The 23,787-nt window shown below is 34.4% G+C and overlaps 1 protein-coding gene across 7 annotated transcripts in view; it reads left to right on the top strand.

Annotated features, from left to right (window-relative positions):
- Positions 1 to 23,787, top strand: part of PALS1 (protein associated with LIN7 1, MAGUK p55 family member) — a 76,085-nt gene that overhangs the window by 564 nt on the left and 51,734 nt on the right. For 3 of the 7 annotated variants that reach the window (XM_033108242.1, XM_033108243.1, XM_033108241.1), the window contains exon 2: positions 21,763 to 21,848. The exons of 1 other annotated variant lie outside the window; for it this stretch is intronic. The gene's annotated coding sequence lies outside the window, so the exon portion shown is untranslated. Of the gene's footprint in view, positions 1 to 3; positions 125 to 17,196; positions 17,218 to 21,762; positions 21,849 to 23,787 lie in introns of those variants that run through there. 3 more of the 7 variants (XM_033108244.1, XM_033108245.1, XM_033108246.1) reach the window with 3 other exon arrangements.

Genomic DNA, 23,787 nt, shown 5'->3' with positions numbered 1-23,787 from the left:
GTAGTCAGCGTTCCTCTGCCTGACTCAGCTCCTGGTATTCAGCTGGCTGGTTGCGTTCTTTAAACAAATAAACAAACAGTTCTTACTTCCTTGTCACCACTTTTAATAAGAGAAGCCTCATCTCGTAAGTAGTTTCTGATAATTTACTCTAAATTTTCAAGGTGGACTTTGAAGCCAGTAAATTGTTGTAAGCTGCATTTAATGAAAGGCGCTTTGAACAATCTTTGGTGCAAATTATGTAACTTCCTAATAATAATAACTCACCTTATGTTTAGTTGATTGACATACAGTAATGTGTAAGGAATTTAGGTTTCGGTCGAAAGGTTTTTGTTGGCAGTTGGCGCTAAACTTAAAATCTGATAGCTGGGAGCTTTTTAGAAGTGGTATATAGTGTGTGTTTTGTCTCCGTGCTTGTTTAGAATTGTAAGAATTTAGATTTGGAAAGCTTCTAGAACAAGAATTTTGAACTTTTACATTTCCAGACAATGTGAAAGGCATTAATATTTCTAACTTTTAAAGTAATAATCATGTTTTAATGATCGTATTATGCTTTTGGATTATACCAGAAGTTAATAATCTATTAAATTCTGCAGTAGGAACAAATGACATGTTGGTTATTGGTCTCTTTGAAATATAAGTATTGGTGGTAATGAAGTTGTTAAATAAGCTGTTTTTGGGTTATGAACTAATATTTTTTACTAGATCCCTGTGGACATGGCTTATTACACGTTTTTAAAGGATCTTTATTGTAGCAGGCTGAAGCTATTAAATTGTAATGTAAGGTCTTTATAGCTGAAATAGGCAAAAATACGAAAAGCAATTCATCATTTTATCTTTGTTTTAAAAAAGCAAGTGAGTGTTATGTACTTGAATAACTTTTGGCTAGACAGAGCTGGACTTAACAAGGGCCTCTATAATAGTAACTTGTTTTAGAAAGTTAAAATGGGACAGGAAATGTTTTACCTGAGGGTGACCCAAGTCAATAGAGTGGAATTAACTGTTTCTGTGTTTTCTGAATTACGATCTTGATTAAGAAGCTCATCAAAGATATACCAAAAAATTTGGTTCATTTTATTTATCAATATACTAAGATGTCCTATTTCTCTGATAGTTTCTGATTTCAGGGTTTCTGGGGAAAAATTTCTTGACATAGATGCTTTAGAATGTAATTTTTAATTATATACTTACTGAATCATAGAATTGTTGAGTTAGAAATAATCTTAGTGGTTGTATAGCCTAACCTCTTCGTTTTCCAGGAAAAGAGTTAAGCAGTCTGTAGTATGACTGCTAGTTAGTTGGCAGGGTTGGAACTAAAACGCTTGTCTCCAGATTCCAAGGATGGTGCTCTTTTTCACTCTACACTGTTGTTAAATAAACCAGTAAGTTACCCCTCTCAAAATCATCTATATGTAGCCAACGGGGTTGATTTTTTCCTTTACTCATTTTTTTTCTTTCTTGTTTGAATAACCACTAGCCACAATTAATTCATTCCCCTGCTGGAGGGTTTCTTTCAGTTTTTTCAATATTTCAAACAATATTCAGTGACTATCCTATGCATGTCTCCTTGAGCATATGTGTGAAGGTTTCCCTAGAATGTAAACTTACCTGTAAGTGGAATTGCTGGCCTATGGGTTGATGTGCATTTTCAATTTTACTAGCTGCAGCCAAATTATCCTCTAAAGTTGTAACAATTTACATTCCTGCCAACAGTAGCTGAGTCATCCTTGCCACACTTGGAATTGTCAGATTGGCATTATCAGATTTTAAAATCTCTGCCAATCTGATGAGTGAGAAATGATGTATTTGTGTTCTTTTCTCAAAAAGACTTTATTTTTCATTTACGTGAAATGAAATTAACTCTTTTCGTTATACAGTTGTTTTGACAAATGCATAAAGCTGCGCAGCTACCAAAATCAAGATACAGAACAGTTCCAGCACCACAATTCCCTTGAGCTGCTCTTTGTAGTCAATCTTCCCTCCATCCTTAATCCCTGGCAACTAATCTGTTGTCTTTCTCTGCAGGTTGTTTTTCTGGAATATCATATAATGAAATCACACAGTATTTAGCGTTTTGAGTCTGATTTCTTTCATTTAGCATAATACATTTGAGTGTTCATCCATATTGTTGAGTGTATCAGCAGTTCCTTCTGTTTTATTGCTGAATATAGTATTCCATTGTATGGATGTACCACAGTTTGTTTATTCATCCACCAATTGAAGGACATTTGAGTTATTTTCAGTTTTTTTTTATTACTATGAAAAAAGCTGCTATAAATCTTTGTGAACTTTTTTTGTGTGAACATAAGTCTTCTTTCTCTTGGGTAAGCACTTTGAAGTGGAATTGCTGGGTCATATGGTAAGTGTATGTTTAACTTTATTAAAACTCTGTGGTAGGCAGAATAATGGCCCAAAGAGATGTCCTAATCCCTGGAACCTGTGAATAAATTAGATTACACGGCAAAGGTGAATTAAAGTTGCAGCCATCTGCAAAATAAGCTCTTGAAATCAGATAATGTGAGTTCTCCAACTTTATTCTTTTTCAAAATTGTTTTAGCTATTATATTCCATATTAAGGTTGCTGATCAACCGACTTTAAAACACGGAGATTATCCTGGATTATCCAGGTGGATGCAGTGTATCACAAAGGTCCTTAAAAGGGAAAGAGAGAAGCAGTAGAGTGAGATAAAAAGATGTAACAACAGAAGCAGGGCCAGAGAGATGCAGTTTTTGGTTTTGAGGATGGGGGAGGAGGGGCCGGGGGGGACACATAAGCTAAGGAATGTGGTGGTTTGTAGAAGCTGGAAAAGCTAGGAAATGGATTAACTTTTAGAGCCCCCAGAAAAGAATGGATCCCTGCCAACACCTTGATTTTAGCCCAGGAGTCCTGAGTCAGAATTTTAACTAACAGAAATGTAAAGTAATAAATTTGTGTTGTTTTAAGCCACTGAGTTTGTGGTAATTTGTTACAGCAGCATAGGAAACTACTGGGGGGGGGGGTGCCAAAAAAAAAATGTATACAAGTGGACACTTTGGTCAACATTGTTCAAGCAGTAGTTCGCCATCATCAGAAGTGTCTGGACACTGATGGTAAACACTTTGAGCACCTCTTGTAACTGCAGAAGTCAAACGTGACTTGTATTCATCTTTTGTTATTGGGATATATTGAGTGTTACAGTTTCAACACAGTTTTCCTTTCTTAAAATGTGTATACATTTTTTTGGCACCCTCTATATGCTGTGAAGCTGTTTTCCAAAGAGGCTGAACCACTTTGTATTTCCATCAGCAGTGTGTGAGTATTACGGTCACTTTACATCGTCATCAACACTTGGTATGGTAAATCTTTTTTAATGTTAGTCATACTAATAGGTATGTGACAGTATCTAATTGTGGTTTTATTTGTATTTTTCTCATGACTAATGATGTTTAGCATCTTTTCATGTGCTTATTTGCCATCTACTACTATATATATCTTCTTTGTTGAAATGTCCAAATCTTTTGCCCATTTTAAAATTGGATTTTCTTATTGTCAAGTTTAGAGATTTCTGTATAGTTCTTTGTCAGACATGTGATTTGCAGAGATTTTTCTCCCAGTTGTGGCTTGCCTTTTCCATTCTCTTAACAGTGTCTTTTGAAGTACAGAAGTTTGAAATTTTGATGAAGTCCAGTATTTTCTTTTATAGAAGTCCAGTATTTTCTTTTATAGATCTTACTTTTGGTATTGTATCTAGGAACTCTGCTAACTCAAAGTCACAAAGATTTTCTCCTGTGTTTTCTTCTACAAGTTTTATGATTTTATATTTTACATTTAGATTTATGTCCCATTATCAGTAAATTTTTGTATGAAGAGAGAAATTTTTGTATGGGTTGAGTTTCATTTGTTTTGTTGTTCCATGACCATTTGTTGAAAAGACTACCTCTTCTCCATTGAATTGCCTTTGTCTCTTTCTAAAACCATTTGACTACATTTGTGTGGGTCTATTTCTTGGCTCTTGTGTTCTACTGATCTATGTGTCTATCCTTGGACAATATCACAGTGTCTTGATTACTAGAGCTTTAAAATAAGTCTTGAAATCAGATTTGTGTGAGTTCTCCAACTTTATTCTTTTTCAAAATTCTTTTACGTATTTTAGTTCTTTTGCCTTTCCACATAAATTTTTGAATCAGCTTGCCGATATCCACAAAAAGTTCTGCTAGGATTTTGATTGGAATTGTGTTTAATATATAGTTCAATTTGGGGATAATTGATATCTTAACAAAATTGAGTTTTCCAATCTGTGAACATGGTGTTCTTTCCATTTATTTAAGTGTTTGATTTCTTTCATAAGTGTTTTTGAATTTTCAACATATAGTTCCTGTAAATATTTTATTAGACCTGTACCTAAGTATTTCAGTTTTTTGGTTCTATTGTAAATTGTCGTTAAAAAAAACTTGTGTTTCTAATTAGTTATTGCCAAGATATAGAAATACAATTGATTTTTATTGATTTTTGTATATTGACTTCATATCCTGAGTTTATTATGAATTTGTGTGTGTGTGTGTGTGTGTGTGTGTGTGTGTGTATTCCTTGGATTTTCTAAGCAGTCATGTATCTGTGAATACAGAAATGTTTATATCATTCTCATCTGTATGGCTTTTATTTTTCTTGACTTATTGCACTGGATAGGACTTCTAGTGAGATGCTGAATAGGAGTGGTGAAAGGGAACATCCTTGCCTTGTCCATAATTTTAAAGGGAAAGATTTCAATCTTTCATCTTTAAGATATGTTAGCTGTAGGTCATTTTGTAGATTCTCTGAATCAGGTTAAGGAAGTTTCCTTCTGTTCTGAGGTTGCTGAGAAGTTTTTTGTTGCTGTTTAATCATAAATGGACATTGAATTTTGTCAAATGTATCTATTTGTCAAATGTATCTATTGAGGTGATCATGTGGATTTTTTTCTTTATTCTGTTAATAGGGTGTTAACTGTGTAATTAGTTAGTGTACTGACTAATTTTCAAATGTTGAACCAGCCTTGTATGTTTCTGAGAATAACTCCAGAGTTGTTTCAAACAAAAATCAAATTGAATTATTTTTCTTTGACTAATATACATTAACATGTATGCTTAAAAATGAAGGATATTGAATGTAAGATTTTGTGAACTAAACTATAAAGTCAGAGAAGTCAAGATATTCACTAACAATTATGTAAATTTTACATATTGGTAGACTTAAGTTTTCTTGAGTTATACTAGAGTTTATAGAGTTATACTAGAGATTGTAGACTATACCACTAGAAAACTCTTGTTTAAAATTAATTACTAAGTGAAGAAAGAAAATGTTATTTTTGTCACTGTAATTACACATTCTTCATTCTGGGTTAATTTAAGCAAGTTGTTTAAATGTATTTGGATCGTAAAGTATATTTTAATTGAAGATAAAATAATATAATTGGATTTTTTGCTTGGAATAACAATAGTAGAGTTTTAAAAACACAACAACAAAAACAGACTTCCTCACACCAGAAAATATGTAGATCCTTGAGTAATCAGATAAATGTTTGGCTTGATCAGAATAGAATCAACTCAGTGAATATATTAGATCAAAATGTGTTAAGTGAAAATATGAAATAAAGTACTTGTAAGAAAAAGCCACGCTCGGTTTTGCTACAATGAAAAGTGTGGGTGCATTGTAAAAAGATGCATCTTCATTAAATATATTTAATATTGTGAATTGTGAGGTTTTTCTTCCATCAATTCGGACTACAGAAGACAGTTTAAGAGGAATAAGGGTTTAGTAACCTTATCATCAAGCTCTTTAATTATATCATTTTTATATATTTGGGCTTATCATATGATTTAACCATTATAAAAATTCAAGCAATTTGGCCTTTTGTCTCATATAATTTTAAAGTTCCTTCTTGGGCTAGCAGTTGTCTGAAAGACCCTAAACATTGAAGTTTTGAGACCACTAAGGTTCTTGACGTTTTTGAGCCTTTAAGGCAGGGGTTGACAACTTTCAGTAAAGGGAGACATACTAAATATTTTAAGCTTTGTAGGCTATATCATTTTTGTTGCAAGTTTTCAACTTTGCTCTTACAGTGCAAAGTGCAAATGAATGTGACTATGTTCTAATAAAACTTTATTTATAAAAACAGGGTGTGCTTGATTTGGCTTGTGGGTTTAGTTTGCCTACTTTTGTTTTAGGCAAAAAGTCAGCAGGAGAAATGAAAATAATTGTAGTAATGTCGTCAGCTGAGTTGGGAAGTTCTTCATGAGGTAATTCCCTGCCACACCTTTACTTTCCTTATCTATAATATGTAGCCACCTCGGAAGATGATTGAAAAGGTTAAAATAAGGTTTGGAAGACACTGAGCAAAATATTCTGACACATAGTAAATACTTAATAAGTATTTGCTTCCTCCCCCCCTTTTGTTTTATGGCTGCACAATACTTTGTGACAAATCAACAGATGTGAAATAATTAAGAAGATTCATTCAAGTTTTTGACAGTTTTTAGTATACCTAATTAGTTATTCCGAATTTTAGAAATTATAACTATTTATATTTAAAGCTAAATTGTCCTTTGAACTATGCTTCTTTTGATGAAAGTTATAACTCCTTGGCTTCACAATAGTATCAGAAACTTGACATCAAAAAAACTGCGACTTCGTGTTGAAATATAGTTTCATATTTTGAGGGTTTTACATTGTACCAGAAAATGTTTGATGTCACTTAAAATGTATTAGAATACTTTGATTTGACCTAACAACTAGGGTTTCTATATTTTGCTTGTTGCTTCAGGCGTGCCTTTAAGACAGCATTCATTTAAAATAATTGACTGCCATTTGTGAGTGCACTGAACTAGGCTGTGTGCTACTAGGTTTAGTTGCACATAAAGAGTGCCTATGTTTAGGTCCTGGTTTTTGTGTAATGTTTGGGGTATAAGTGAAGCTTCAGAAAGTTATTTTTCTGCCTTTCTGAATTTTTGTCATAGAGGTGGATTCGAGATATTTAACTCCCCTCCAAAAAGAAAAAGAGAAATCTATACTCCTTCACAGGTCAGAGGCAGGGATAGGTGGCTATTGGAATAATCTTGCCCTGGTAGTTTAGCAGGGCTAGGGTTGGATCTCAAGTACCAGATTCATAATTTTTTCGGTACTTTTTCCAGTACACCATTGCCTGGTTTGTTAGCTCGTTATTACCTGCCTCGGGCTTCTCAGAAATCTACTTTTCTTGTCCCACGCTCTCCATTTTTTTCCCCCTAAAGTTTAAACAGAAGCTGTTGCAAAGTCTTATCAAATTTTACTGATAAAATTTTGTATTATTTTCAAATACAGTTAGAACTTAGAATATAAGTGTATTATACTCAATGTGAAAAGAAAACTTGCTATTTTTAAGCAGATCTTAAAAATTCTACTTTACATTGGTTATATTATTTGTATGATATTTATGTGTAAGGAATTGGTTTTTCTTTGTTCTACAAGTAATTATCATTCACTTTAGCATAGTTTTGTCTGCCCCAGTTTTCCTAACTAGTTCACAGAGAAAACTATATATTGAATTGGGGGGCGATATAGAGAAGTATTGGATGAAGTCACTGCCCTCAGAGGTCTGCCTTCGAAGTAAGAGTGGATGACAGTCCCCTAGAGATTAGGCTGTATTAAGACAGTTTATTAGTTGTTTGAGCAGAATCACAGAATTGCTCAAATAATATGCAAATAAATTATAGGACTATTTATAATGTTATAGAATTGTAACCGTTTATTTAAAAAATAATATGCCACAATTTATTTAATACAGTTGGTGGATCTTTGAGTGGTTTCTGGTTTTGGGTTATTTTAAATAATGTTACCATGATGGTTCCTATACACTTATCATGGTGTGTGTGTACTTGTGTTTCTCTAGGGCTGCAGTCTCCAGTATGGGAGCCACTAGCCACATAGGACTATTTAAATTAAGTAAAATTAACTAAAATTGGAAATTCAGTCCCTATTTGCTGTAGCCGTATTTCAAGTGCTTGATAGCCATGTATTGATGGTGGCTATGTTACTACACAATGTAGGTACAGAATATTTCCATTATTTCAGAAGTTTCTGTTGGACATCACTGCTCTAAAGTATATAATGAGGAATAAGATTACTGGCTGACAGGGTGTGGGCCTGGTCAACTTACTAGATAATGCCAAAGTCTCTTTCTTTTCTTTTTTCTTTATTATTAGTTTCAGGTGTACAAAACAATGTAATAGACAGCCCAAGTCTTTTTCAGTGTGATTCATTTTATACTTCCAGCTGCAAACTGTTATTTCTTCAAATTGCCTCACATCGACAACTACACATTTCACTTTATCAATACTGGACATGCAAATTTAACTGTATATTAATAATCTTCTGTTGGTCTGATGGTCCTTTGAGTCCTTCCCCTGAAACACTGTTGTGCATATAGTATTGGGATTCGTGGAAAGTAGGTCATGAACCCCAGGTCTACATCTGTAACCCATGTAATTTATCTGAGTACTGTACAAGTAACCTGCAGCTGTTTTTCAAAATAATGATTCACTTAAGAGTAATCAGTAGATACTTAAGAGTTTATGAAAGGAAATTTTATAATTATTTGCAGGCATCTTAAAGGAATAGTGTTCCTTTCATATTTTACCCTTTTATACTTTACACCTTATTCTTTTATACTTAAATTTTATAGCAGCTCGTTTGGCTAAATCACAGTTCTTTGTGCTTTCCCCTAATTCCTACCCAGAACTCCATTCCTTGCTCCATCTCTTACTGTGGTATGCAGTCTGCTGTATCCTTTGTATGTATTTCTAAATATTAACAACTACATTGCAAGGGTGGTGGTGTTTTTTATCAGTATTCTCCCTTTTACAAATGAGAAAATAGAGGTTCAGAGAGATTAAGTATTTTATCCAAAGTGACAAGACGAAGGAAAAGAGGTTTAGACTTTTAGGGGCTGTAAGTAGCAAGGATTTGAATTCTATTTATTTGACTACAAAGTCCTTGGACTTTCCTACTCTGTATTTTAGCGTGCCTTAAGACTTACTTTGTTTAACACTGTCTTTTTGGTAAGATTAAAATATTTTTGAGAAAGCCGTCTTTGATTTAATATTTAAGATGTACTTGAATTCAGATGAAGAACCTTCAATCTGTAAGCTCCTCAACGGTAGGGGCCATATCTTTTTATCTTAGTGTCTCACTGCTTCATGTGGTACATACGTAGTAGGTGCATATTATCAATTTGTGCTTTTATCATTTACTTGTTTACTCTTTAGTCTTGCTTGTGAGCTTAATATCAGGCTTTTCTAACCTAGTACCCTCCTACAACCTGTTTGAATTTGAGATTTAAAACAATTCCATTTATCTTGCGTCGGCCATAAATGTATTTAGTGGTGGGTTGAGGGGGGGTGTATAACATGTTCTTGATTAATTTTCCCTATGATGATATAAATACAAACAGGAATTTGCTAATGGCTTTTTCTTGCTTTTCTCCAGGCCCTCCCTGACTGGCATTATAGTGCATGCACCTACAGTCTTTGCACCCATTAAGTACTCGGGCTATAGAGTCAGACTCGTTCTGAAATACCTTCTTGGCTTTTGTGTGAGTCTGAGCAAGTTAATTTATCAAAGACTCCTTATCTGCAGAATGGAGATTGTGTTAGTGCCTGATTGAGAGGGTTATAGGGGAGGAAAAACCTTTTTCTCCATCCTCTTAAGTTTATTATTTGGGGCCCTACAAATTAAACTGACAAAAGACAGATTAACAAGAGAAATACGTGTATGGAGGCCTTCATAGAAAAGAATTAAAGACCCAAAGAAGCAGTGAGATTGGGCAATAAATTGTGGGACAAGACAAAGTGACAGGACGAAGGAAAAGAGGTTTAGGCTTTTAGGGGTTACTAAATTGTGGGAAGGTAAATATGTGGAGGAAACTAATGGAAGATAATAGTTATTTTAGTAAGGTTTGTTATCCAGATGTAAGTCTGTGCCTTCTCCATTGGTAAGAGTCAACTCTCAGGATTAAGGGTCATTTTCCTTGTATAGGAGTAAATGGAAATTTATGTTACCTTTACAAAGGGAAACTTATGCTTTGCCTTTTAGCCAGGTAGGGGGAGGACAGAGTTTTTGTGTGTGGGCTTCTGCAGTTTCTTAATTGCCTTTATCTCAAAATAATCCTTATGCCAAAGTGTCACATTTTGGGGTAACATATTCTGGTCCCCTTCAGAGCCTTATTTTGAGGATTGAGATGACAGATGAAGAATGGTCAGAGTAATGCCTGGTATATATTAAGTACTCCAGAGATGTTAGATAAGAAGTGGGTAGAATACAAACCTAATCGGTTACATTCACCTGGGATGGCAATAAACTGCATTATGTTTTAATAAATGTGTTTTGAATAGATGATGTGATTATCAATAATTTTATTAAGCCATTTTGCAGGAATTGTGTGAATTGGTTGTCATTAGGCTGAGTCAGTGATGAATGATTGTAATTGTGTGTTGAGGTAGTTTTTTTATCTCTGAAATAGTGCAAGTCAGTGGGGACAATAATTTTTGTTGCCCGACTTAAAAAACAGCTTACATGTGTAGTGAGATCCAGTTCTCAGCTTTGTCAGTTTCTCTTAGTGACTCTCAAGCATTGCTTTAGGGTGTTTTTCACTACGTTGTTTTTACTACACATTTTCAAATATTAGATTGGTGCAAAATTAATTGTGGTTTAAAAGGTTAAAAACAATTGCAAAAACCGCAGTTACTTTTGCACCAACCTAACAGACTTAAAAAGTGACAATAGTTTGCAGACTTGAGTTGTATTATGGTGATTTAAAATGTTACGTTCAGATAAAGCATTTGTTTAATTTTACTGATATTAATGTGCTTGTATTAATATTGTGCTTACTTTTTTCCCCCTTTTGTGTAATGGCTGCATTTCAAATACTCTTTCCTATTTACAAGTTTTCTTAGGATTTTCTTCCTCTTCAGGTAACTCCTATGGCATTTTCTGTAGTTGTAGTATAGCACTTATCTAATAGCTTTGCAGTTGTACAGGGGTTTTGTTCGTTTGCTTGTTTACTTAATTTCTATACTAGATTTTAAATTTCTTTTTCTTGCCAAGGACTATCCAAGTTTTTGTGTCAAGTGGGTACTTACACTGTTGAGTGAAGTATAATTTAGTAGCCTTTTTAACTGTAGAATTTGCAGTATAGTAGTCCCTCTTATCCACGGTTTCACTTTGCGCAGTTTCAGTTACCTGTGGTCAACTGTGGTTCGAAAAAATTAAATGGAAAATTCCAGAAATAAACAATTCATAAGTTTTAAATTGTCCATCGTTCTGAGTAGCATGATTCAAGTTCCCACCCAGGACATAAATTATCCCTTTGTCCATCCTATCCATGCTGTATATGCTATCTGCCTACTGGTCACTTAGTAGCCTTTTCCGTTTTCAGATCAAGTATTAGAGTATCACAGTGTTTGTGTTCAGGTAACCCTTATTTTACTTAATAATGGTCCCAAAGTGGATGAGTAGTGATGCTGGCAATTTGGATATCCCAAAGAGAAGCCATAAAGTCCTTCCTTTAAGTGAAAAGGTGAGTATAGTATAAGATATTTTGAGACACCACATTCACATAATTTTTATTGCAGTTGTTATAATTGTCCTGTTTTGTTATTAGTTATTGTTGTTAATCTCTTACTATGCCTAATTTAAAAACTTTGTCGCAGGTATATATGTATAGGAAAAAACAGTGTATCTATAAGGTTGGGTGCTATGTGTAGTTTCAGGCATCCATGGGGGGGGGTATTAGAATATATACCCCACGGATCAGGGAGATCTATTGTACAGTAATCTTTAAAATTGACCTTTTGTTCCCATTTCTTGTTGCATAATATGCCCCAGTATGTTTTTCTTCCTTCTAAGACTATCTGGTCGAAATCAGAACATGGCTCATACCCTCAAGTCAGCAATCCTGCAGCACTAAAAGTTCAGTGGCTTCTCAACTTGGTGATGCTTGTATCCTCCTCAGTCTTCTCAGCTTCTGCTCCTTTCCTGTTCGGATGACACAGCCCTGCTTCTGGTCCTGAACATACTCTCCTGTCACTTCTTTAGTCTGATTTATAGATAACAATAGATATAAATCTTGACTATTAATTTTGCTTAATAACTCTGAAATGGTTATTTGGTGTTTCTTCAGTGACAAGGCAAACTATTCACTCTTTTTTTTTTTTTATGGCCAGTTGAATTGCATACCAATAAGCCATGTAGATAGAGGTAACCATCTACTAATTTACTGACCTTTGGAGCAAATTTTTTCTCTAGTAAGCTGTAACTCACTTGAGGTCAAAAGTTGGAATCTCTTATAATATGGTTTTAGAGACCTGAAACTTGTGACAAGTAATTCACTAAAGGATTGACACCCAAGATTAAAGGGGATGGAGAAAATCTATATGGACTAGGCATAGAAATCGGCGTCTAGAAAGCAAAGCTACATGAGTTTGTAATTAGAATTCTTTGAGAGTTGTAATTGTGAGTTATTAACATGATGAAAGAACAGAGGCAATCAGAATTATGACAAGCCTCCTCTGGAACTTCTACAGGAAGGGCTCAAAGGCAGCAGTTTCGTTGCTAGATTTTAAAGTGTCGGTGATCTCTTTTGGAATTTTTCTTATACTTAATGCCCTTATTCCTTTAGTGAACTGATTTCCTCTCATTTTTAAATTAAAGATATAATATATTCATTTTTGTGTGGTAGAGGAAGTCCGGACTACTTAAGAGTCATCATTCTAATGATTGCTTAAGTGCTTTATTTAGAAATTCTTATTGTTGCACTGTTTATGAAATTGTTTAGGGCCTTAGGGATAATATTTTTGAATACTTAAGTAAGGTTCTAGCACTCTTGAAAGGGCTTTGTTGATGCTGCTAATTTTTACAGACTTTTAGAAGGTAATTGTAATGTAAAGTTTCTACTTTTTTTCTTTCAAAACAGTAATAATATCTTTGTGTTTCCCCCAGATTATAAAAGTAACATCTTTTTTGGTCAATATTTTGTGAGATACCCAAATAATACAGAAGTATAAGTAGAAAATAAGACCTAAGAGGTCTGTTATTCTTACTTTTCATATTAAATGAAAACAGTATTGTGTATATTCTTCCAGATTTTTTGTTAATAACTTTATAAACATAACTTTTATGTGCATTTGTAAAAATGGAATGATATATAAATACCATTGCAAAGCTTGCTTTATTTACTTGCCTTTTGTTTTATGTCAGTTCACATAGAGCTCCATGCTCTAGTAGCCATATAAATTGTTTTTAAATAAACAGGTGAAATTCATTTTAATAGTATATTTTGTGTAACACAATATGTAAAATATATTACAATATCCACATGTATTAGATACAAAAAATAATCAGATGTTTTGCATTGATTTTTTTTCCATTCCGACCGAGTCTTTGAAATTCCATGTGTATTTTACACTCATGGCACATCTGAATTAGAATGATAAACTTTCATTGGAAATACTTGATCTGTATTTAGATTTTATTAAATTTACAGTTGAAAAAGTAGATTAACATACTTAAATTGTTCCAAACATACTTTATGGGATAAATTTCTAGAAAAGGAATTGATAGATCAAAGCTTTAGTTTAAATTTTTGGTAGATATAAATCAGTATATGACATTGTACTGATTTTTAGTCAACAGTACATAATGTCTTACACCTGAAACTAAAAAAACCAAACAGTACATAATGTCTGTTTCCCGGTGCTACTTCTAAGCACTGGACGTCATTGGTCGCTCACACAGACATCCAAACGCCTTATACCAAAGTAAATATTTTTACATCTTTATGCTACCTTTTCCCCCCTTACTCTAATTGGAAGAAGAAAAGGGGTACTCTCACTGTATTTTCTTGGGAGAGCAACAAAAAGGCAGAGCCAGGAGTCATGAGAAGCTGGGAGGAGTTAAGGTTGGGGCCAAGGATGCAAAAGAATAACTCAAATTGGATACGGTCTGCCCTAGTACAAGTCCAGGTCTTAAAAAACAGACTTCAGTTTGAGGCCCATCTGTGCCATTTGGCTTTTGACATTGGGCAAGTCTCTTGTCTTTGCTAAGCTAAGTTACAAAATTGAAAAAGGAGATGGTTGTGAGGATTAATGAGAATCCATGCTGGGTGCTTACTAGTACCGTGAATGAATGGTACATAGTAATCCCTTCGTAAACAGTAACTTAAGAGAAGAAAATGAGAACAAAAACTTTTGAAAAGAGACACCGTCATGATATTTATTAGGTGTGGTTCAGGAAAGTTAATCTGGTCGTATTGTGTAAAATAATTGACAACTAGAGAGACCGAGGGTGGGTGACTATCAGGAAGTGCATAGGAAAACCCATGCAAAAGATAATGTGTACGTAATTTAAGGTAGTGGTATGAAAAGGGAGAAACGGGGTATATGTGAGATGTGGAGGGAGAATTGATGGGAATTGACGTAATTAGTTTTTAACATATTTAAGGATATTACAGTTACTATTTTTCAATACTTGAATTTGACCCCAAGGGGATAACTGATTATCTTATAGGATCTAGTCTATTATATTGTATTCATTTTTAAGGTATAAATTAATGTTTTATTTAAATGTTTGTCAAGGTAGGACATGCAGCTCACTTTGGCAGCACATACCGAAACTGGAGCAATACAGAGTAGAGAGTAACAGTTTTTAAATGTTACCAGGAAACTGGAATGTTGGCAACTCAGATTTACTTTTCATATTAGAAGGAAAATTCACAGGCATTCTGCTATTTCTACTGTATCTGCTGCTTGGCCAACTGAGTATTTAGAAATTTTGATGAATGGATACCATGCTACCACAATGTGGTGCTATAGTCAACTTGTAGTCTGTTAACATATATAACAGTGAAATTAATTATTGTATTAAAGATCATTTTATGAAGCAGTAAGCTGAGAAAAGATGAATTTTCTCTTATCATATTTTAATGGTAAAAGAAGGATGTTGACCCTTGAACAATGCAGCGGTTGGGGCACCAACCCCTCCCCTTTACCCCTCCCCGGGCAGTCGAAAATGCTTGTGTAACTTGTCTTCCCAGAAACTTAAGTTGTCCCTAATACCTGCAGGGAATTGGTTCCAGGACCCCTGTGGATACCCAAATATTGTGATGCACGAGTCCCTTATAGAAAAAGCATAGATCCATAATACATACAGTTTGCCCTCTGTACCCACGGACACTGCAAATCTAAAACAGTACAGGTATTTCTTGAAAACAGTCTGCATATAAGTGGAACTGCTCAGTTCAAACCCTGTTCAAGGGCCAACTGTAGTTATGTGATTTTTTAAAAAGAAGCGTGTAGTCTGCGTGGTATCATTGTGTAGAGATGTAAGTAACGTAGCACTGAGTCCTCATAAGGGTTCCTTGAGCTGTATTTTAGTTCTTGTCCTATTAACTTCTAGCTCTGTGACTTAACTTGCAATGCCTACGTATCTCCTGGAAAATGGGGATATCTGACCTATTTACCTTTCGAGGCAACTGTGGAGTTCACGTGAGATAATGTGCTTGAATTTACTGTAGAAACTGAAAAGCTTTACAAATGTAAGATACGAATATGTAAATTACCTACAAGTTTTCATTTCTAGCCTGTCCTCTTTGGTTTCCCTGTCTGGCAATTAACAGCCTGCCAACATTCTCACTTTAAATACAACACTTCTAAAGTGGAATTTATCATCTTTCCAGTTCTCCCATTCTCCTCCCCTACCTCCCAGGGAGAAAAACCTCATTCTCTGAATTTTCCTATTTTAAGGTCCTGTAATTTCTCCCAGGTTCAATTGTCGTGCTCAATATTTTAGAATTATATTTGGCTCTTGATCTCTAAATCTTGTCAAATCATCCTTTGTAATAACCATTGTTTGAAATGATCCCTTTTCATTCCTTCTGCTACTTCCTTTATCTTTCCATGCATAAAGTATTAAAACATTGTCTCTCTTTGCTGCTCTACTTAAGTTTCCCCTAGTCAACTCTGGTTACAGTATGGAGTAGATTTAACTTTCTAAAAAGCCATTTTTTTGTTGTTCTTTAAAAAAAAAAAAAACCTGAAACGCATAGTCTCCCATTGCTTGCAAGAGAAAATTCAAACAATTTAGTTTACTATTCAGAGTCTACTGTGGCTTTATCTTCTATCTCTTTCATTGGCTCTGTTCCTTATCAGGACTGTTCTTGTTCTCCAGCTAGGCCATATATATTCTTGATTGGTACCAATATACTGAAAAGCCATATTGCAAGTAATTTTATCCCACATGTTTAAAAATCCAGTTCTAGTCAGTTTGAAATGTTGTAAATTACCTTTTGTCCTAGTGCCTTTTTCAGAACTAACCCTTTGGATGCATTTAATCTTTTATTACTAAGTTGTTGAAGGTGATAATGGGGCAGTTCAAGTAACCAACCATTTGATATCTTTGATACTGTTTGGCTTTTAATCAATTCCTAGTACTATGAGTGTGCGGTCTTGAATATCTCCAAAGACCTTCAACTTTGTGTTTGATATAAGCAAATGGAGAATTTTCCCACTGAACTAAAAAACAAACAAAACACAATACTTTTCACTTCAGAGAATATTACATATAATACATAGAGAGCTTAATTGTCTGGTTTTTAAAAATGATGATCTCTTGTTCCCCTTCTTTATATCGCAAGGTACTTCTATAACAGAAAAATATCCAGATTTGTAAAGGAAAACGGTGAATGATGATTCATTATGCAGTCCCATTGGTCCCTGGGAATACTTACAGCTAAAGCTAAATTTTAGGCATAAAAAGGCAAGAGAATGCTATTATGTATTTGGATTTGCAAATGTGTTTTTCATAGAATTTCATTATTTAAAAGAGAAATTATCTATGGACAAGTGAAGAAAAATCTTAGGAAGGTATCCTTCAAAACACTAAACTGAGAATGAATCATCATAATCAATAGAGGTTTTTCTTTCTCTTCTCTTAGTATTGGATAAGACTATGGTGAATAAAAATAATGGCAAGGATGAAGTGAAGAGCTTCTATTCTGAAGTCTTACAGACTTGGTACGAGTCTTGGCTCTGCCATTTCGATTTGTGACCTTGGGAAGCATCTTCACCTCTCCATACTTGTTTTCCACATCTATCTATAAACAGAGGATAACTTTGAGGAGTTGAAAGGATTGAATGAGATGACGTATATGAAATTCTTGGCTCTCTGCCTGGCAGGTAGTGCTATTGCTTTTACTTCTAACCACTATCACCATTACTGCTTATTCAACCCGTTTAAATAGTCATTCTACTTATGTCCTCTGTAAAATACCATGTAAGGATGTTGTAAGGATTATGTGATATAATGGATGTGAGTATCTATTATAACTGTTGAATTTTTATTTTGATGTGCTCTTACTTTGTTCCTTTAAATCTGTCTTCTCATTTGTCCTTGGGGATAACAGTACCACTTAGACATACAGGATTGTTTGAGGATTAACTACGGAAAGTACAGTAGCACAGTGTTCAGCATACAGGGTCAGTAAATAATACGACCATTAAATACGCTTTGTCTATACATTTTATGTCTTGTCTTGTTTGCATCACTCTTAATGTATTTATCATTTTATATGCATGTTTTGTTCTCCGGCCATATTGTAAGCGTTTGATGGAGGGGAATGTATCATATGCTGGAATATATTACTAAAATTGGGTTTGCTTTACCACTTAGGTTCCACTATACAGTATAAGACAATTTTTTGGCAATAGCTTTTATTCCGTTTACTCTGTTGCTATTCTGTTGGTGATCTTAACCTTGTTGAATTTCTGGGTTTATTGATCTCTGCCACTAAGTATGTATATAACCATAGCAAGTGACTTAAATTTTCAGGACATTGCTTTGTCATTTGTAAAATAAGAGGAATTCATCAGATCAAAGTTTTATCATTTAAACATTTAAGTTAGCAGAACTGTTTTTTCCTTGAACCTTAAAAAGAAATGTAAAAGTGAGCTTCTGCTCTTACCTTCTCACCCACTGCCAAGATTTGAAGTTCCTTCCTGAACATTTTGAAAAATACTGGATTAGATGATATTTAAGGATCTTTCAGCCTCAATATCTTTTTTTTAATTATTAGGACAACAAGAGCACTTGAAAAAGAGTTGAAACACAAAAAGCAAAAATACCATTAGGTGGTTAACAAGGAAGCTTGGCTATTTAAAGTTTTGTCTTGCATGTGTGAGAAACTTACTGAATATTATTTAATGAGTGAATGCCTCAATTTGGAGTTAGGTAATAATATTCCAGGGTTGGCTTTGTTTAACTCAGGGTGTCTCAACTTGGGCGTTATTGACATTTTAGACTTCCTTGTGAAAGGCAGTCCTATGCGTGGTTAGCAGCTTCCCTGGCCTCTGCTAAGGAGATGCCAGTAGCTCCGCTCTACCCAGTCCTGACTATAAAAATATGTCCACACATTGTGGAAGTTCTCCTGGCGGGGATGAGTGGAATGCTGACTCACCCTTGATTGAGAACCACTAGAATCCAAAATGTTTAAGAAGATTCAAGGTGATATTTGTAAATAAATATTTGATTAGCTTTGGTAAATGGACACTGTAGGATACAGATGTTTAATATTATAAACCAGCAGTGTTTTTCCAGCTGTTTTTTCCATGTTGTCTTTTTTTTGGTCTCAAGACAATTGTATGGCCTAGAAACATGGGGTTGAGAATAAGAACTTGTCAATTAAATCTTTCTGTTGCAGATATGTTTTATATATATGCATTTTTGCCAGGAATATTCAAAGCGGCTCTGTCTATGAAAGTGTACATCTGATAAAGGTGTGTCTTCTAAGCTAATGGCGTTGCCCTATTGATAGCCAATGGAATTGAGCATCAGGAATCATTCTATGTCTATGGGGCACATTAGTTACGTGGCTTTAAGTTATAATGTATGTTATCCCTGTTTCCCTTTGAAATATTTACATATCTGATTTTTACTTTGAAGTTTTTTTCGATTAAGCGAATTTTGCTTCCATTCTTTACAAATTTATCTGGCATAGTACATTCTAAGTGCAGTTAGTTTTAAAGTTACGAAGATAGCAGTGGCTTCTTTGGAATTCAGTTATCTGGATGATAAATAAAGGTACTTCTGTCTGAAACCTAAACCATGAACCAGGTAGAATTTTAGAAATGCCCTTATTATAGGTCTTATCAGGATATTTCATTAAAGTGAACTCAGGACATTTGCACATGATTTTTCTTAATTTAAAGAACTTGATTTGTCTGTTGCATAAATTTGTTTAATAGTGTAAATTTTTTTTTACATTGCTCTATTGAGTTAAACAAGTTCAGATACTTCAAATATGTATGATTTTTTTAATTTAAAACGCTTTTACAGTTTTTTTAGTTCTCTATATTTTAAGGAATTGAAAAAACTAGTTTTTCAATTAGATTTTTGGTAAGTCTATATATTTTTGTTTAAATTGTTGTGAGTAATAATTTCTGAGCTAAGACCTTGCATGACTAACCCAAATATGTTTGGTTTTGACTTGTATTTACTTAGTTTTAGATATACTAAGTCCCTTCTCTGCAGATGGTGTGTTGTACCATTCATTGTTGGAAACTGAAATTTATGCATTGAGTTAAACATTTATTGTGTGATGTCAGTATATGACTTGTTTATGGAACATACAAAGGTCTTTTTTAAAAATTGGTTTTGTTGAGATATAATTTACATGTAATAAGATGCAATTTTAAGTGCATAATTTAAATCAGCTCAGTAGATATAACTTACATTAAGATTTACTAATTTTAAGTGTTCAATGTGATGAATTTTAAAACAACTTTATTTTGGTATAATTTAAATTGCATAAAAATTCATGTTTTGTGGGTACAATTTGAGTTTTACTAAGTTTATATCATCACGCAGATACCACTGAAATCTAGTTTTATTATATTTCCATCACCTAAGAAAATTCCCTTAATGTCCTTTTGTAGTCACTTTCTGCTCCCACCCATAGCACTAGTTTTGCCTTTCCTAGAAATTTCATATAAATGGAATCATGCAATATGTACTCTTGTGTTTGGCATTATGTTTTTCAGGCTATCCACATTGTTGCATATATCGGTAGTTCATTCCTTTTTTCATTATTGTATAGTATTCCATATTTATCACCTGCTGAAGGACATTTGGATTGTATCCAATTTTAAGTTATTATTAATAATTATTCTTTGAACATTCCATATAAATCTTCCTGACTTTTACAAATAAAAATGTGTTTTTATTTCTGTCATGCAGAATTGCTGGATTATATTATGTGTATGTTTAACTTTTTAAGAAACTGTCACACTGACTACCATTTTACATTCTCACCAGTGTTATTTGAGAGTTTCAGTTTCTCCACATCCTTTCCAACGCTTAGTATTGTCAGTCTTTTTCATTTTATTTTTCATTTCATTTTAAATGAAACATTTAAAGTCAGACATTTTTCATTTAATTTTAAAATGTTTACTAAACATTTTATTGTTTAGTATTTTGTTTTTTTAACAGCTTTATTGAGATATAATTCACATACCATACAATTCATCCATTTCACGATCTTGGAGGTAGTGGTATATATAATTAACAGTAGTAGGGAAGAAGTTGAGGTACTTTGGGATGCAGACAGTCCCCAACTAATGATGGTTCAACATATGATTTTTCAACTTTACAATGGTGCAAAAGCGATATGCGTTTAGTAGAAACTGTACTTCAAATTTTGAATTTTGATTTTTTTTCCCAGGCTAGAGATTTATGCAGTACTATCCTCTCTTGTGGGCAGTGGCAGCGAGCCGCAGCTACAGTCAGCCACACAATCACGAGGGTAAACACCTGATATTCCATAGTATTAAATGCATTTTTGACTTACTGCATTTTCAACTTTTGATGGGTTTGTCAGTACGTAATCCCATTGTAAGTCAAGGAGCATCTGTGTATTGAAATTGAGATTCCTGGTGACAGCCCTATAGAAATGTACTTCCTGTTCCCTCAACCTGAAACCTTTTATTTCTGGATCTTTCCACAGCTCACTCATTTTTTGTCCTTCAAGTCTCAAAAGTCAGCTCAACTCTCAGCTCCTAACATAGGGCTTCCCTAACCATCTTGTCTAATGTTGCCCCTTCCAAACATCACTGCCTCTTATAGTTTCCTGTTGTACTTTCTCTGTAGCCCTTTGTGTGAAGTCATCTTCTTCTTATCTGTTACCCTATCTGTGGAATGGAGCTCCATCGGGGCAGGGTGCACTTCTGTCTTGGTCTCCAATGTAGCATCAGCATTTCCCCCTTTGAATGAACTGTGGTTCCTGTCTTACCAAATTCGTTTTGGATCTGTTTGAATCCTAAACTTTCATTGTCTCGGCATCATAAACTATTCATAATGTTTAAAATTGATCCAGAAATTGTAATTAAAATAAAGAAAAAACCCTGCATTTTTGTTTGAACCTTAACCTAAAGGTCAAAAAGTATTATTAAAAATAATCTGCAAAAGGATCTTAATCCTTTTTGAAAAGCTTTTAAACCAGTTATGTTTACCTCTTTCTCGTCACTGATTTTAGGTAATTTGTTTTGATTTTAATTGATGTCTATTAGAAATTGGGGGTGTGCATTTTTACTACTTCATACTAAGAAATCCTAGCCATTTGCAAAGAGAATTGTATATCATATTGAATTAACCATTCTCTCCTACTCCCTCCCTCTAAAAAACACTGCAGACTTTTACACTGGATTAATTGTCTCTTTTCTGTTTTACAGAGTAAGAAAGTTAGCCTGAGTTCTGTGCAAAACGAGAGAAGAGAAACTAAGAGGATAGTAGACAAGGTCTTTCTGATTTGCATAATGTAAGTTCTTTTCACTATTCTTGGCCTGAATCTTCTGTTAGCTGACAAAGCTGTTTCTATGGAAACAAATAGTCCAACTTCTTAGAATGTCAAAGGAATGTTGATCACTTAAAATGAGACTTCACAGCTGCTGCTCAAAGGGCATTACTTGTGTGAGAAGGAAGGATGAATTGAAAAAAAAAATCTGGAGTTCTGAAAACTAGTGTAGATCAACCATGTTTGTGCATATGAAGTGTAAGTTTTACATATTCCTCTGTCTAAAAATTAGGATACTTATTATATAAGACATTGTCTTCCTGCTAACCTGTAATATTCCCCAGCTCTCACACAAATGATTCTGTTTCTTGTTGTGGAGTTTTCAGTGGGCGTCTATTCCTTAGGCTATTTCAGGTCCCCCAATCTCAATCATTTGTACTTATTAAAGTTTATTTAGCTTCCTTTAACCCCTTTTCCTAGAGCCAGTTCACATAAGCAAAGCCCTTTCTCCCCCACTACTTTGAAATTAGCTTTGAAACAGCTTTGGCCTGCCAACCTGAAAATTAATTTTCTTGCTTTGTGGACTATGTATGAGTAGAGTTTTCATTGATTTATTTTTTAATTTTATTTAGTTTGTTTTTTTTTCGTACTAGTGAGAGGTATGAGCTGGACTTTAATGAGGATTTGAAATGTGGGCTTTTGAGGCATTTAAAAAATAATTTATTTATAATAAGAGGATTGAGAAAAGAATATTCTTAGGGCCAGCAACTTGTAACTAGATTATCAGCATAAGGTGGTCTTTTATTTATATACGGTTAAGGAGATAATTCTCTAGTTCAGTTATTTACCAGTTTATGAATTGTTAGACAAATGTCTTTTTTCTTTTTTGGAGAAGGACAATATAATTCTTTTGGACTGGGACTCTCACTTTTTATTGATATGTATTGACTACATATATAAGCTAGAGTATTCTTGGTTTGCCTGTTTAAAAATTATAATGATCTTAATGCTAAAACTGTAGGACACAGCATAATGTTTCTGATTCTGGAAGGACTTTTGACTCTTTCATGGCCCTCATGAATTAACTTGTGAGCATTATAACATCTTTCAGAGTATTGTTTAGTGATGTTATTTAACCGAGGTGGTCTGGAAAAACTTGAAGGAATAGGGACTTATGGTAGATTTTGAACGTAGAAGAGGAAAGGAGGAGCAGTTCATACGTCTTAGTTCATAAGGCATTTGGGCAGGAAGAAGAATGGTCTGGGATCGGTACCAATGAGGGAGCTAACTTGGAAGGCTAGTACAGGAAAGTGGTAAAAGATACGTTAGAAAGTCTGGGTTTACCGCAGGAGTTTGGGCTCTATTCTCTAGGCAATATGAAAGCCATCAAAGATTCTGAACAGGAGTGATTTGTTCATATACTTAATTAAGCATTTGTCTTGCTCGATAACAGGGCCAGAGAGATGAGTAAGACGGAGCCCTGCTGATTAGACTATTTGCATATATGATCTATAGTCACCTTGCAATTAATGTGTCCAAAACTAAACCCATATAATTTCTCGCCCCTTCTAATTCTCTTCCTATATTCTCCATCTTAATTAATGACATTGCCATCCATTTAGTGACCCAAAAATAGTGGCCCTGGAGTCACACTGCCTGGGTTCACATTCTGAAGCCCCTTGTTTGCTTGGCCCTGTGCTGGGCAGTGTCAAAGGTCCAGAGATGATGAGTCAGCCTAGTTCCTGACCTCCAAGGCTTGTAGTCTGATGGGGCAGACAGGCAGGAGTACAGATCATTGTAGTCCAGTTTGATCAGAGATATGACAGGGCCTGTGGGATTCCAGAGGAGCCACATACCCAGTTTGAGAAGTCAGGGAAATCCAGAGGAGGATGTTTTTGAGCAGGGACTTAAAAGGAGAGTAGGCAAGGATTAGATCCTTCGATCCTATGCAATTGCAATCTGA

This window comes from Rhinolophus ferrumequinum, chromosome 6 (genome assembly GCF_004115265.2).
Source record: "Rhinolophus ferrumequinum isolate MPI-CBG mRhiFer1 chromosome 6, mRhiFer1_v1.p, whole genome shotgun sequence".
Taxonomy (NCBI): Eukaryota; Metazoa; Chordata; class Mammalia; order Chiroptera; family Rhinolophidae; genus Rhinolophus; species Rhinolophus ferrumequinum.
The sequence above is the reverse complement of the archived record's forward strand: the minus strand, read 5'-3'. Positions and strand labels throughout refer to the sequence as shown.